Raw genomic sequence first — 14,396 nt, forward strand, 5'->3', positions numbered from 1 at the left:
TTCAAGGATTTGAGAATATTGTTCATGTTGATTTGAATTAGGGTTCTTATGGGATAGATTGAACTAGCCTTGTTTGATCTATATGTTACTAATTGGTTTGTTAATATTGTGTTAATTGAAAACTGTAACTAAGGAAACGGTTAAATTGGTCAATCGAATTAATGGGTGATTGTAACAAATTCTGCTTAAATTATGGAAACAACATAACTGTTTGACCGAAGGATAACTGATATGTCGAAAGATAACACTTTGTCGAAAGATAACACTTTGCCGAAAGATAACACTATGTCGAAAGATAACACTTTGTCGAAAGATAACTGATATGACGAAAGATAACACATGAACCGAAAGATAACTGTTGTGTCGAAAGATAACAGTTGGGCCGAAAGATAATGAGGGGTTATGAACATACTTTGAAGGATGGAATTTATGCTTGATTAATTGATATGTCATGTCTAGTGATGAATGTTAACACTGTATTCGTGTACACTAGCTGATGATTTAATGTGAAATGATACATGTGTGCTCGTATGCAAACTGATTGTTATGTGTAACTATCATAGGGCTTGGTAAATCACTGTTGTGAAACGAGTAATTAATTCTACCGAGCAAACCAAGGTGAGTTCACTACATTCGAGCATGTGTCCCAGTGGTTGGGGACAGTCAGTGGGTATCCCATAGGGGGGATAAGTCTTTGGGTAAAAACGGGTATATTGGTTAATATTCTCACCTATCATCTTTTGTAAGTCCCTCATCGGGTATTAGTTAGTAGCGCTACTTAGGTTTGGCACCCTCACCCCGTGCCTGTAGAGGACGGAGGTGAACTAATGACCCAGTCTGGCCCAGTACTAGATAGGAGTACGTGGGAAGGGCAGTCGTGTATTTCAGCAGCCGTCATTGTTCGGAATTGAGATATTAACAATATTACTTGCATTGGTTATTGAACTGGTTTACATACAACGGGTAACAAACGTTTTCTAAAACTGTGAACTCGCCAGCTTTGTCTGATACACGTGTTACATGCTCGCAGGTCCTTAGGTATCATGGATTTGGGGAAACTTGCTATCTGGGAGTGCTGGAGTGGTCATGGATCGAGGCTCTTAGATTAAATTACATTTGATACATTGGTCTTAAGCATTATTATGAAACAATTGCTAAACAACTTATTACATGCTTCCGCTACACAACTTTTGAGAATTAATATCATGTTGACAACTTATTTTGGTAAATTAATATCATGGCTTATTTAAATATTTATCATTGGTTCAATGTGATTGGTGGCTCGAACTCTGATGCGTAATGCGCCTCGTATGGTTTCCGCAGGTGAAATTTTGGGGGTGTTACACCGTTAATTACCGGTTATCACAGATATACACTTTAACTGTCTTGTTTATTGATATAACAACGTTTTACACCCTGGAGACACTTCGGCAGCACCTCGGCACCGAAATCAGAAAGTTACAAATGAAATGAACAAGGCACGTATTTATAGGCAGACCATTTCGCACGGAACAGGCTTCACACGAAATGGCATTTCGTGCGGAATGGCTCATGCGAGATGACCAACTCCATTTCGTACGAAATGGATGTGACAACCGATAATTAACGCCTCTTAATTACGCAATTAACAAACATTTAGGGCGATAATAAGAAGGGTTTAAGGGACAAATAAACTTAGGCCTTTGGAGTGCCTAGGAGCGTCCAACCGACTTTACAGTGCGCGTATGACGATCTGCGGAGAAACTGCAGAATATTAAACGATAACGCACTGAAATCGGACAAAATACTGACCACGCCAATAAATATGAAGTTTATACGTATAACTTATACATACGGATTTGGTTTTGCAAATTTATCATGCTTTCGAACGTCACAAAACACAAACGTGAGCGAAAAACGCGACTGCATGAACGCACCGACAACGAAACGGAAGCATCGGTTAGCGTGACCCGAATACATAGTATTATTATGTGTGTAATGCTAAAAATATATATATTTAGATATATATTTCTTATTATTATAAGTTTTCGATAAGTTAATTGTAAATCATATTTGTGATATGCGGTTAGCGTGACCCGAATACATACGTATAAAATATATTTTTATACACTGACACCTTCAAAATTTTTTATGATTTTATTGTATATAGTTATAAAAAATGAGTAACTAGTGGGTATAAGTAAGCGGGTATTTTATACACCAAACGAAACCTATATCCACACTCAAACTCAATTATCATCACCAACCTATCCTATTATGCCCCTACCATACCCACCCCAACATCCATACCCTACAACCCAATCTATCCCCCATATCTTGAACACTTACCATGTTGTGATGATGACCACAAGATATTTTGATCTTTTTAGGAATTTATGTTTTTATATACAACAACACTATCCATAGAGCACCATCACAAAAGTCCCCTCTTTCTTAATACTTACGACTTTAACAAAGAAACACCAGGAATCCAAGCTCAAGTTATGCTATCAAGTATTATCATCCTACACTTTAGTTCTATCCATAATCTGTGGTATGAAACTTTTAATTTTATATTATTTTTCATGTTTTTACTTATATTTTCCATCAAGAATCAAGCCTTATTCACCCAACAAGTTAGTAAATTTTAGTCTAATTATTAATTTAAGTTTTTAAAACTAAAAACATGAGGAGTCCGTTAACAAAAGTATTTGTTTAGATCACGTATTTTCAATACCATGTGTCCATATTTGTATATTTATATTATACTTATATAAACATTCAAATTCATGGACTTGTATGAGAACCAACACAAGACTTACATTTTTATTGGAAAATAGAAATGTGTTCGTTGTAGTTTCTAGCAGTAAGTTTAACTTGATGATAGTTTTGGTAAAATGCCAAGGATTTGAATATTATGTTATAATAATATTATAAAAACATGGATTTAAAGTCATATAAACTATTAGTGGTGAAAACTATATATTTTCATAAGTTATATATCTTTTATGACGAGATAGTAAAAAAATGTATATTATGAAAGACTCTATATATATATTTAGTTCAAGTTGATCTTACGCAAAACAGTCTTTAATGGACTAGATTATATTTTGGGAGTATTGGTTCAACAATAGATATACATATTCTTTTGGTTGCTACAAGATAAGTATACCTATTTTGCTTAATCATATAAATTAGGTGAATTTTGTAAGTAATGGGAATTACGTATATATTTTACTAAAAATAAGATAATTATGAGTTTTAAAACTCAAGACTTTCATTTTGGATATAAATACATAAATATATATATATATATATATATATATATGTAAAAGTATATAACTTTTGTGTATTTCATGATTTCTATTACGATATACATTTAATGGATTCAAATGTGTTTTTGGGATACTTCTGTAAGTAGATATATGTATGTTGAATTATTTTTTTTAAGTTCAATTCACTCTTCTCAAAAATAGGACTTTAGGGAAAATATAATGTACTAATATAGATAAATATTATTTTCACACTAATATGATGAGGTTCAAAAATTATATATTTATTTAAAAATAAATATACATATACTTGGTGGTCTTTCACTAAAACGACGAGAATGGATTATTTCTCTAAAAATAAATATATGATTATATATATGTTGGATGACCGACATGTGTAATGACACACAGTGCGCATATATATACACACATATTTATATTTGAGAAGTAAATGTTAAATCACCTAGTCGAATCAAATGTTCAAATCGCAAATGGTTTTTCAATTGAGTCTAACTAATTGGGTGAATGTAATACTTGACTAACTTGTATGCTTAAGGTATTTCAATAGACATTATGGTGTCCTTACTTGTTTTAGGGCACGATTAGGTCGGGTTCATTTCACGAATACAGCTTTGGGTTATTAGCTAGCTTTGCACAAGGATATCGATGTGAGTTCATAACCCTCACTTTTTACTGTTTTAAATTTTTATAAAATGTTTTCATGGGTGGAAAGACATTCAAGTTTTGTAAAAGTAAATAATTTTTCGATAAGCGAAAACCCATATTTCTAAACCATGTTACGAATGAATTTCAAGAAACTCAAATGGTTTACGAACTATTCATAATAAATATACCGGTTTTACAAAATAAATGCGTATTTTCGATACATGCATGAAATTTAATAACACGAATGACATGGGTAAAGGCCCAAGGACATGAATAACTCACACGTTATACGTTAACTAGGGTATGGTTAAGCTAGGGAATGAACTGTTAGATCATGTGAGCGAATAGTAATCTCTCTTAAGTGCCATTAATCTTGTATAAGACCGAGGGCAAAAGTGGTAGATCTATTGGGTGTAGCGAGCCCCACTCTTGGGTCCTTGTGTGGCCCATGTAGTGCTTTTGTTGTTCTAACCGGGTGGACCGGGGGAAATTCGCTAGGGTTGAGTGCTTTCTATGTCGCCGCATATATTCATGTCCTTGCAAAACATTAATGATCTGTTCATAGACGCTTACATACCAGCTATTGATACACAAGTTTTCAAATGTTTTTAAGATTCATTTGATGGAAACTCACAAATACATGGATTTACAAACTTTGGTAACGCTTTTCAAATTATACCTAAGTAAGAGGACGCGCCGATCCTGCTTACAAAGATTCGTTTGGGCTCGGCCCATTCTCTCTCGTGCAATGCACAAAGACTCTTGTGGGCTAGACTCACAGTTTTCATATATCATGCCAAGAAAATGATTTTACTATATTTTCTCAGCAACTTTAAAACCGGTTATCAAAAAGATTTATTTTAAATCTTTTCAAAACAAACTATGAACTCGCTCAACTTTATGTTGACTTTTTCGCATGTTCTTTCTCAGGTTGCATTTTTAAAACTAAGGAATGGTTGGAATAGGAGAACCCATGGAAATTCGAGTACCAAGCAGGCGTTCACTGTTTAGAAGTCTTAGCCTTTTGCTTCCGCTGTGCAACGAAGATACCGGTCCAGTCACGCCAGCTCTGATATTTCGGGGTGTGACAGATTGGTATCAGAGCAATAGGTTTCAGCGAATTAGGTTTCTGTAGAGGTACCTAGGCTTTAACCTCACTATCCTCTGGGGACTTAGATATCAAGAATTGAACACATACAGAATGCCTAAGACTCGAATCTGGGTTCCAACCGTTGCCAAAAACAATGAGTCCACAATTTTGGTTTTAAACATACACAATTGTTGTGTTGATACACGGTTCGCGAAACAAATTCATACATTAAGCAAAAACTTTGAGAGTTTTGGATATCATGCATTTAGGACTCTTGGAAACTCATTAAAGGTCCTCATTTAGAAACCGTGACTAACAACTCGAGCAAACGCCATTATCTATATTGTCTATGCTATTTTAATTACCAGAGCAGGTAACCATGCGGAATGAAACGCTAGTGCGTGAATACACGTGAAACTTAAACTATACGTCAGCGGACGTCGAAGTACATCACACACGACTTTCAAGGCAAGGCCTCGGGGAAAACCCAAGTGGACACGACAACAACGATGCTAATCTCATCAGTGGGAGAAGATTTCACAAGATTCCACAACAGTCGATACTTAGTCTGAAGAGACTCACAGTTGTTGGCGCTGCAAAAGAAGTCACATGCATTCACGTTCTCCCTACTTCATTTATGGCGATTACGCTACGTTTGACATTCCATGGTAATGTCATCTAACAACCGATCCTCACACAAAATTCCAGGTAAAGTCCTTAAATTTCTTTTATTGAAATTTTGACTTTTTGCATATAGTGAGTAGATTTTTGCATCTCTACTCCACCTAAGGGTCATTGCATCGTGAAAATTTTATTTCATGATAGCGAACACTTATTTGTTTCATTTATTGACAAATTCATCTGATGCGCATGCATTATTTGTTGCGCATGTGGTTTCACTCCAAATTGTTGTTTCATCAAAGTCTAAATATCATTTCGCTATACTTGATCTTTGCATTGTGATCTAGATGAACCGCATTATTGCAAAGCGTTGACTCTTTGATACCGAGTCGACAAATTTCTTGGACAACTCATTTTCTTTGGAGTGGTATACATGGTTTTTCGTTGTAACCATGTCGAAACTTTCTTATTGATACATGAATTAATTGTTGGATTGTGTTTCAACCAAGTTCAATTGATTGAACTTGCTCTCAATATATATATCCGATTCAAGATTCCATATGATGGATTGAGGCCATCATATTCGAAATAATCCCAACAAGCACTTCATTTGCTTTGAACCATAACAGGCTTATTTGGTCTTCGACTTCATTGAATCGTTTCTTTGATCACGATCACCTTATGGTGGCGTTTTTCACAAGTTTGAAGCTTGCGCTAATCTCGTTGCTCACCTCATGTACGGATTTAATTAGTTATTTATTTGTTTATTGATATTAAATCCGCTTTGTTGATTTATCAGATTAAAGCAATCTTAACACAATCGTGTGTTAAGATAATGGTACACAAATTTATGTCATATTTCGGTGTACCTCTTAACGATTCTTTCAGCATCGATCGAACATTTGGTGATATTTATTGCTCTTTCATTTTCGATCGAAAAACATTATTTATTTGTTTTCATTTCAATTGAAAATCCTATGAGAGTTGTTTGAAACAGACATTCAGATTTACTTCGTTGAATCTCTCACTTGATTTCAAAACAAGGTGATGCTTGCTCAGTCACCACTATTATTGAATTATTTCGATCAATACGACACCTTGTGGTGTCGGTATAGACTTGTAGCTTGGGCTAATCATGATCGAGCGTTTCATGCAAAACACAGGTGATATTTGTTCGATCACCGCTATTATTGAATTGTTTCATTCACTACGACACCTTGTGGCGTCGGTATAAACTTGTAGCTTGTGCTAATTACGATCAGTCGTCTTATGTGAAACTGTATATGCCTTTCGTTTGACACATCATTTAAGTATTCTTAATGCAACTATGTATTAAGACGATGATACACCAGGTTCGGTTGTAATTCATTTCGGTGTATCTTTGCAACTCAACAATGTCAACACGTTGATTTTATCTTATTCATTTATTGGTTCAATAATTGACAAATCATTTCATGATACTATCCATTTGAGCTTGTTGATTCAAGTTTCATTCATATAGTAACCAATGCAAGTTTTCGATTGGTAGTAAATTCTATTGTTTCAAAAATTGATTTGCAGTTTGTGAACGTTCATTTGGAATTCCATTGGTTGAATTTCCTCGTTTGTTGAACCCAGTAAACCTAGTCACATTGGTAATAGTATCACTACGCTTCGTTCATTTGACATCAATTTCTGGAACAAACTCAGTTGAACCATTGGGTTCTTATTGATGCAAATAGTCCTTACATTCACATAATCTAAATAAGTTTTGATTCGATTATGCGGTCATTCCCTTTGGTATTATTCGGACTTACCTGCGAATGACACAACTCTGAGGAGATAACATAGTCTAAATTTCGAGGACGAAATTTCTGTAACAGGGGGAGAATGTGACAACCGATAATTAACGCCTCTTAATTACGCAATTAACAAACATTTAGGGCGATAATAAGTAGGGTTTAAGGGACAAATAAACTTAATTAGGCCTTTGGAGTGCCTAGGAGCGTCCAACCGACTTTACAGTGCGCGTATGACGATCCGCGGAGAAACTGCAGAATATTAAACGATAACGCACTGAAATAGGACAAAATACTGACCACGCCAACAAATATGAAGTTTATACGTATAACTTATACATATGGATTTGGTTTTGCAAATTTATCATGCTTTCGAACGTCACAAACCACAAACGTGAGCGAAAAACGTGACTGCATGAACGCACCGACAACGAAACGGAAGCATCAGACTCGTGTATTACCTTCAAAACTGAAATATTATGATATATTTAGCTTCATAATTAAATTTCAATATCCGCAGTCGAAATCGGATCGAAAAACGGACAAGAAACGAAAATCGGAGCATGTTACGCGTTTTAACGCAACCGATAAATCAAGGATAATTTTCGTACCAACCCGAATCTGGACGCATCGTGATCTTACATTTTAGGTGTAGTTTTTATTTATTTGGTCGTTATATATTTATAGCAATGTCTACCTGTGTCAAATTTTGCATTTGATAATTTTTATAAATTACTAGGTCACAAACGAATTAACCCGACACGCACTAAAGTTGGTGATAATTGTCTAAATACTTGGGAAACCACTCCATAGTATTATTATGTGTGTAATGCTAAAAATATATATATTTATATATATATTTCTTACTATTATAAGTTTTCGATAAGTTAATTGTAAATCATATTTGTGATATGTGGTTAGCGTGACCCGAATACATACGTATAAAATATATTTTTATACACTGACACCTTCAAATTTTTTTATGATTTTATTGTATATAGTTATCAAAAATGAGTAACTAGTGGGTATAAATAAGCGGGTATTTTATACACCAAACGAAACCTATATCCACACTCAAACTCAATTATCATCACCAACCTACCCTATTATGCCCTTACCATACCCACCCCAACATCCATACCCTACGACCCAAAATATCCCCCATATCTTGAACACTTACCATGTTGTGATGATGACCACAAGATATTTTGATCTTTTTAGTAATTTATGTTTTTATATACAACAACACTATCCATAGAGCACCATCACAAAAGTCCCCTCTTTCTTAATACTTACGACTTTAACAAAGAAACACCAGGCATCCAAGCTCAAGTTATGCTATCAAGTATTATCATCTTACACTCTAGTTCTATCCATAATCTGTGGTATGAACCTTTTAATTTTATATTATTTTTCATGTTTTTACTTATATTTTCCATCAAGAATCAAGCCTTATTCACCCAACAAGTTAGTAAATTTTAGTCTAATTATTAATTTAAGTTTTTAAAACTAAAAACATGAGGAGTCCCTTAACAAAAGTATTTGTTTAGATCACGTATTTTCAATACCATGTGTCCATATTTGTATATTTATATTATACTTATATAAACATTCAAATTCATGGACTTGTATGAGAACCAACACAAGACTTATATTTTTATTGGAAAATAGAAATGTGTTCGTTGTAGTTTCTAGCAGTAAGTTTAACTTGATGATAGTTTTGGTAAAATGCCAAGGATTTGAATATTATGTTATAATAATATTATAAAAACATGGATTTAAAGTCATATAAACTATTAGTGGTGAAAACTATATATTTTCGTAAGTTATATATCTTTTATGACGAGATAGTAAAAAAAAATGTATATTATGAAAGACTCTATATATATATTTAGTTCAAGTTGATCTTACGCAAAACAGTCTTTAATGGACTAGATTATATTTTTGGGAGTATTGGTTCAACAATAGATATACATATTTTTTTGGTTGCTACAAGATAAGTATACCTATGTTGCTTAATCATATAAACTAGTATTAAGAACCCCCGCGTTGCGGCCCCGCGTTGCGGCGGGGGCGAGCACTAATGGCACACTACTGCCAACGGCCATCGATACAGAAGTTGCGGTGTTATGCGAAGAAATTAAACCGAAACATAAAATATGGAATAAAATAACTAAGTTGATCTAGGACTCGCGCGTTACGATGAACCCGCGTCTATTTTTCCTGTTTGACAGGTTCATCGTAATCTACATATACAAACCATAATGCATACATTACAACAACCATTGCATCAATATGTTGCAAATTATATTTATACAAGATTTAGACCAAATTAAGTAGATTATTATAAATAATAATAATTTACAAATAAAACAACACAACTTTGAATGGATCAAACCGATTGAATATGGTAAGATAATGAAAACATTATTTGATTAGGGTACAACCACTTAAGTACAACTTACAACCATACAAAACAGATTGAACTTGGTAAGATAATGAAACCGATTGAATAATGAAACTATTATTTGATTAGGGTACAACCACTTAAGCACAATTTACAACCATACATGCATACAAAACAGATTGAATTTGGTAAGGTAATGAAACTATTACTTGATTAAGGTACAACCACTTAAACACAACTTACAACCAATATTTGATTAAGGTACAACCATTTAAACACAACTTACAACCAAACATGCATACAAATGTTTCAAATTAATAGTATATAAAAGTATATAAATAACTTTTATAAGATCTATAATGTTACCAACTTGTTGTGTTTTGTAAGTTATATATAATTTTTGAAAAAAAAAACCCCAAGCTTAAGGTACAACTCTAGTATTTTATAAGTTATATATAATTTTTGAAAAAAAAAAACCCCAAGCTTAAGATACAACTCTACTAAACACTAACTTTTTTTTAAGAAACCCCCAAAGCTTAAGGTATAACTATACTAAACACCAACATGTTAGTAATTTATAATATGTAAATTAGGTGAATTTTCTAAGTAATGGGAATTACGTATATATTTTACTAAAAATAAGATAATTATGAGTTTTAAAACTCAAGACTTTCATTTTGGATATAAATACATACATATATATATATATATTATATATATATATATATGTAAAAGTATATAACTTTTGTGTATTTGATGATTTCTATTACGATATACATTTAATGGATTCAAATGTGTTTTTGGGATACTTCTGTAAGTAGATATATGTATGTTGAATTATTTTTTTTAAGTTCAATTCACTCTTCTCAAAAATAGGACTTTAGGGAAAATATAATGTACTAATATAGATAAATATTATTTTCACACTAATATGATGAGGTTCAAAAATTATATATTTATTTAAAAATAAATATACATATACTTGGTGGTCTTTCACTAAAACGACGAGAATGGATTATTTCTCTAAAAATAAATATATGATTATATATATGTTGGATGATCGAGATGTGTTATGACACACACTGCGCATATATATACACACATATTTATATTTGAGAAGTAAATGTTAAATCACCTAGTCGAATCAAATGTTCAAATCGCAAATGGTTTTTCAATTGAGTCTAACTAATTGGGTGAATGTAATACTTGACTAACTTGTATGCTTAAGGTATTTCAATAGACATTATGGTGTCCTTACTTGTTTTAGGGCACGATTTGGTCGGGTTCATTTCATGAATACGGCTTTGGGTTATTAGCTAGCTTTGCACAAGGATATCGAGGTGAGTTCATAACCCTCACTTTTTACTGTTTTACATTTTTATAAAATGTTTTCGGGGGTGGAAAGACATGCAAGTTTTGCAAAAGTAAATAATTTTTCGATAAGCGAAAACCCATATTTCTAAACCATGTTACGAATGAATTTCAAGAAACTCAAATGGTTTACGAACTATTCATACTAAATATACCGGTTTTACAAAACAAATGCGTATTTTCGATACATGCATGAATTTTAATAACACGAATGACATGGGTAAAGGCCCAAGGACATGAATAACTCACACGTTATACGTTAACTAGGGTATGGTTAAGCTAGGGAATGAACTGTTAGATCATGTGAGCGAATAGTAATCTCTCTTAAGTGCCATTAATCTTGTATAAGACCGAGGGCAAAAGTGGTAGATCTATCGGGTGTAGCGAGCCCGACTCTTGGGTCCTTGTGTGGCCCATGTAGTGCTTTTGTGGTTCTAACCGGGTGGACCGGGGGATATTCTCTAGGGTTGAGTGCTTCCTATGTCGCCGCATATATTAATGTCCTTGCAAAACATTAATGATCTGTTCATAGACGCTTACATACCAGCTTTTGATACACAAGTTTTCAAATGTTTTTAAGATTCATTTGATGGAAACTCACAAATACATGGATTTACAAACTTTGGTAACGCTTTTCAAATTATACCTAAGTAAGAGGACGCGCCGATCCTGCTTACAAAGATTCGTTTGGGCTCGGCCCATTCTCTCTCGTGCAATGCACAAAGACTCTTGTGGGCTAGACTCACAGTTTTCATATATCATGCCAAGAAAATGATTTTACTATATTTTCTCAGCAACCTTAAAACCGGTTATCAAAAAGATTTATTTTAAATCTTTTCAAAACAAACTATGAACTCGCTCAACTTTATGTTGACTTTTTCGCATGTTCTTTCTCAGGTTGCATTTTTAAAACTAAGGAACGGTTGGAATAGGAGAACCCATGGAAATTCGAGTACCAAGCAGGCGTTCACTGTTTAGAAGTCTTAGCCTTTTGCTTCCGTTGTGCAATGAAGATACCGGTCCAGTCACGCCAGCTCTGATATTTCGGGGTGTGACAATGGATACCTTCCATTTCGTGTGAAATGGCTTCTTCCTATATGTATTTCGTTTTTCTCGTAAAACGTGCCCTGAACTATCTAATCTATTACAAGACTCGATACAAGACGAAGTCGACTGACATATGCACCAACAGTATGCCGGAGTATTCTGTAATATTAAGTACCACATTTTAAACAACAAAACGTTGTCCTAATATAATTTCATCAATTAAATATAGCAAAAGAGTTACCAGCATTATTTCTGTGCAAAATAACCTTGAAGGTGATTCTGGAGCCTTGTATATTTCTTCATAGTTCAGGATATGTGCCCAACATAGAATAATGGTGACGTGTGCATGAAATCCTGGTTTCATGCTCTCACAAAGCACCCTCATGAGTGTAAACTTTTCTCCCATCTTGAACACCTCAGTCCTAAAAAAACGTCATTTGACGTTTTAGTTATACAAACTCATTCTATTATAAGACATGGCGTTTTGAGCGTTTTACATGCATATTCAAGTAAACGTGATAAATGGAAAGTTTAGCGAATGTGATCAAACACATGATAAAACAAGATTGATGGCGGAATCATCGGGGCATGGCACTGAGCGAAACAGATTGTCACACCCCAATCGATGGCGGAATCATCGGGGCATGGCACTGAGCGAAACAGATTGTCCAGAAGTTTCCATAACAATTATTATTACTATTCAATTTATATAATACGTCCCATACGATACCTTAAATAGCAAACAAATTATTACAGATAACATCAAGTCAAATATTCTGTTCCGACAACCCAGATTTTAAATATAAAAATTGTTCAAATGCTTCTAGAGACTCGATCTGCAAGATCTACAGATAACTATGCTCTAGACGTTTATTCTAAGCTCGCCTTCCTAGTAGATAAGCATCCTAATTGCCTGTCACATACGTTAAAATAAAGTCAATACATAAAATGTAAAGGTGAGCATACTCGAACCCTTTTTGCTTTAGCACTTTTGGCGGAATCATCGTCACACCCCAATCGATGGCGGAATCATCGGGGCATGGCACTGAGCGAAACAGATTGTCCAGAAGTTTCCATAACAATTATTATTACTATTCAATTTATATAATACGTCCGATACCGTACCTTAAATAGCAAACAAATTATTACAGATAACATCAAGTCAAATATTCTGTTCCGACAACTCAGATTTTAAATATAAAAATTGTTCAAATGCTTCGAGAGACTCGATCTGCAATCTACAGACAACTATGCTCTAGACGCTTATTCTAAGCTCGCCTTCCTAGCAGATAAGCATCCTAATTGCCTGTCACATACGTTAAAATAAAGTCAATACATAAAATGTAAAGGTGAGCATACAAGTTTGATAATAGCATAATAGAGTTTGAAATAGTTTACGCATAACCAGCACGTACACAGAGGAAAACGAAGCATGTTAATTAACGACATGGATCTATCGATACCAATGACTGCGGGTTGACTGCCCGAGGCAGTTCGCAATACATGATTACCACCGTAATCCATGCAAGTAATTATCCTTAACAACCCCCGTGTGAACAGGTGCTGAGTCCAAACTATAGTACTATCATCGTTAAGGCAGGTAGACAGCATTCCACGTGTAAACATAACAACAAGCATTCATTTAGTCACGTAATACATGCGGTAACGGTTAGCGCTTGAAATAATTGAGTAGTGTGTTTGATTGTGATTTAGAATAAGGAACGTATGTAACACCCAAAAGTGCTAAAGCAAAAAGGGTTCGAGTATACTCACAGTGATTGATGGATTGAAGGGAGCACTTGAGAGTAGGGTTAGCCTGAATAGTTCGATAGCATAACAATAAGCAACGCGTAAAACGTAAACAAGTGTTGGAGGGTCAGACAGCCTGGTCGATCGGATGGTAGGTCCGATCGGACGGCTTGATCGTTTGGTTAACCAGTCCGTTCGGACAGTCTATCCGGCCGGTCAGTAGGCCGATCGGATGGGCTGTTCGAGTGGCTTGTGTTCTTCCTTTGATAAGGATGTGTTTGTGTATGATTGCTTGACCTTTTGAGGTTTTCGTTGTAGTATTTGAAAACATTGAAGTATCCTTACCTTTCAGGTCGATCGATCGAATGGACCGATCGATCGGTCGGCTTAACCGATCGGTTAGGTACTTCAACAAC

At 34.5% G+C, this 14,396-nt stretch overlaps 1 long non-coding RNA gene across 2 annotated transcripts; it reads left to right on the plus strand.

The window, feature by feature from the left end:
• The first annotated feature begins 2,280 nt into the window (after positions 1-2,280).
• Positions 2,281-12,625, plus strand: LOC110908389. 2 transcript variants are annotated; one of them, XR_004879252.1, is made up of 3 exons: positions 2,281-2,533; positions 3,847-3,919; positions 12,082-12,625. It is a non-coding gene; the product is annotated as an uncharacterized LOC110908389 (long non-coding RNA). The 2 variants fall into 2 exon arrangements; XR_004879251.1 differs by lacking the exon at positions 12,082-12,625 and adding an exon at positions 4,848-6,125.
• The last annotated feature ends 1,771 nt before the right edge of the window (positions 12,626-14,396 follow it).

This window comes from Helianthus annuus, chromosome 14 (genome assembly GCF_002127325.2).
Source record: "Helianthus annuus cultivar XRQ/B chromosome 14, HanXRQr2.0-SUNRISE, whole genome shotgun sequence".
NCBI classification, from domain to species: domain Eukaryota; kingdom Viridiplantae; phylum Streptophyta; class Magnoliopsida; order Asterales; family Asteraceae; genus Helianthus; species Helianthus annuus.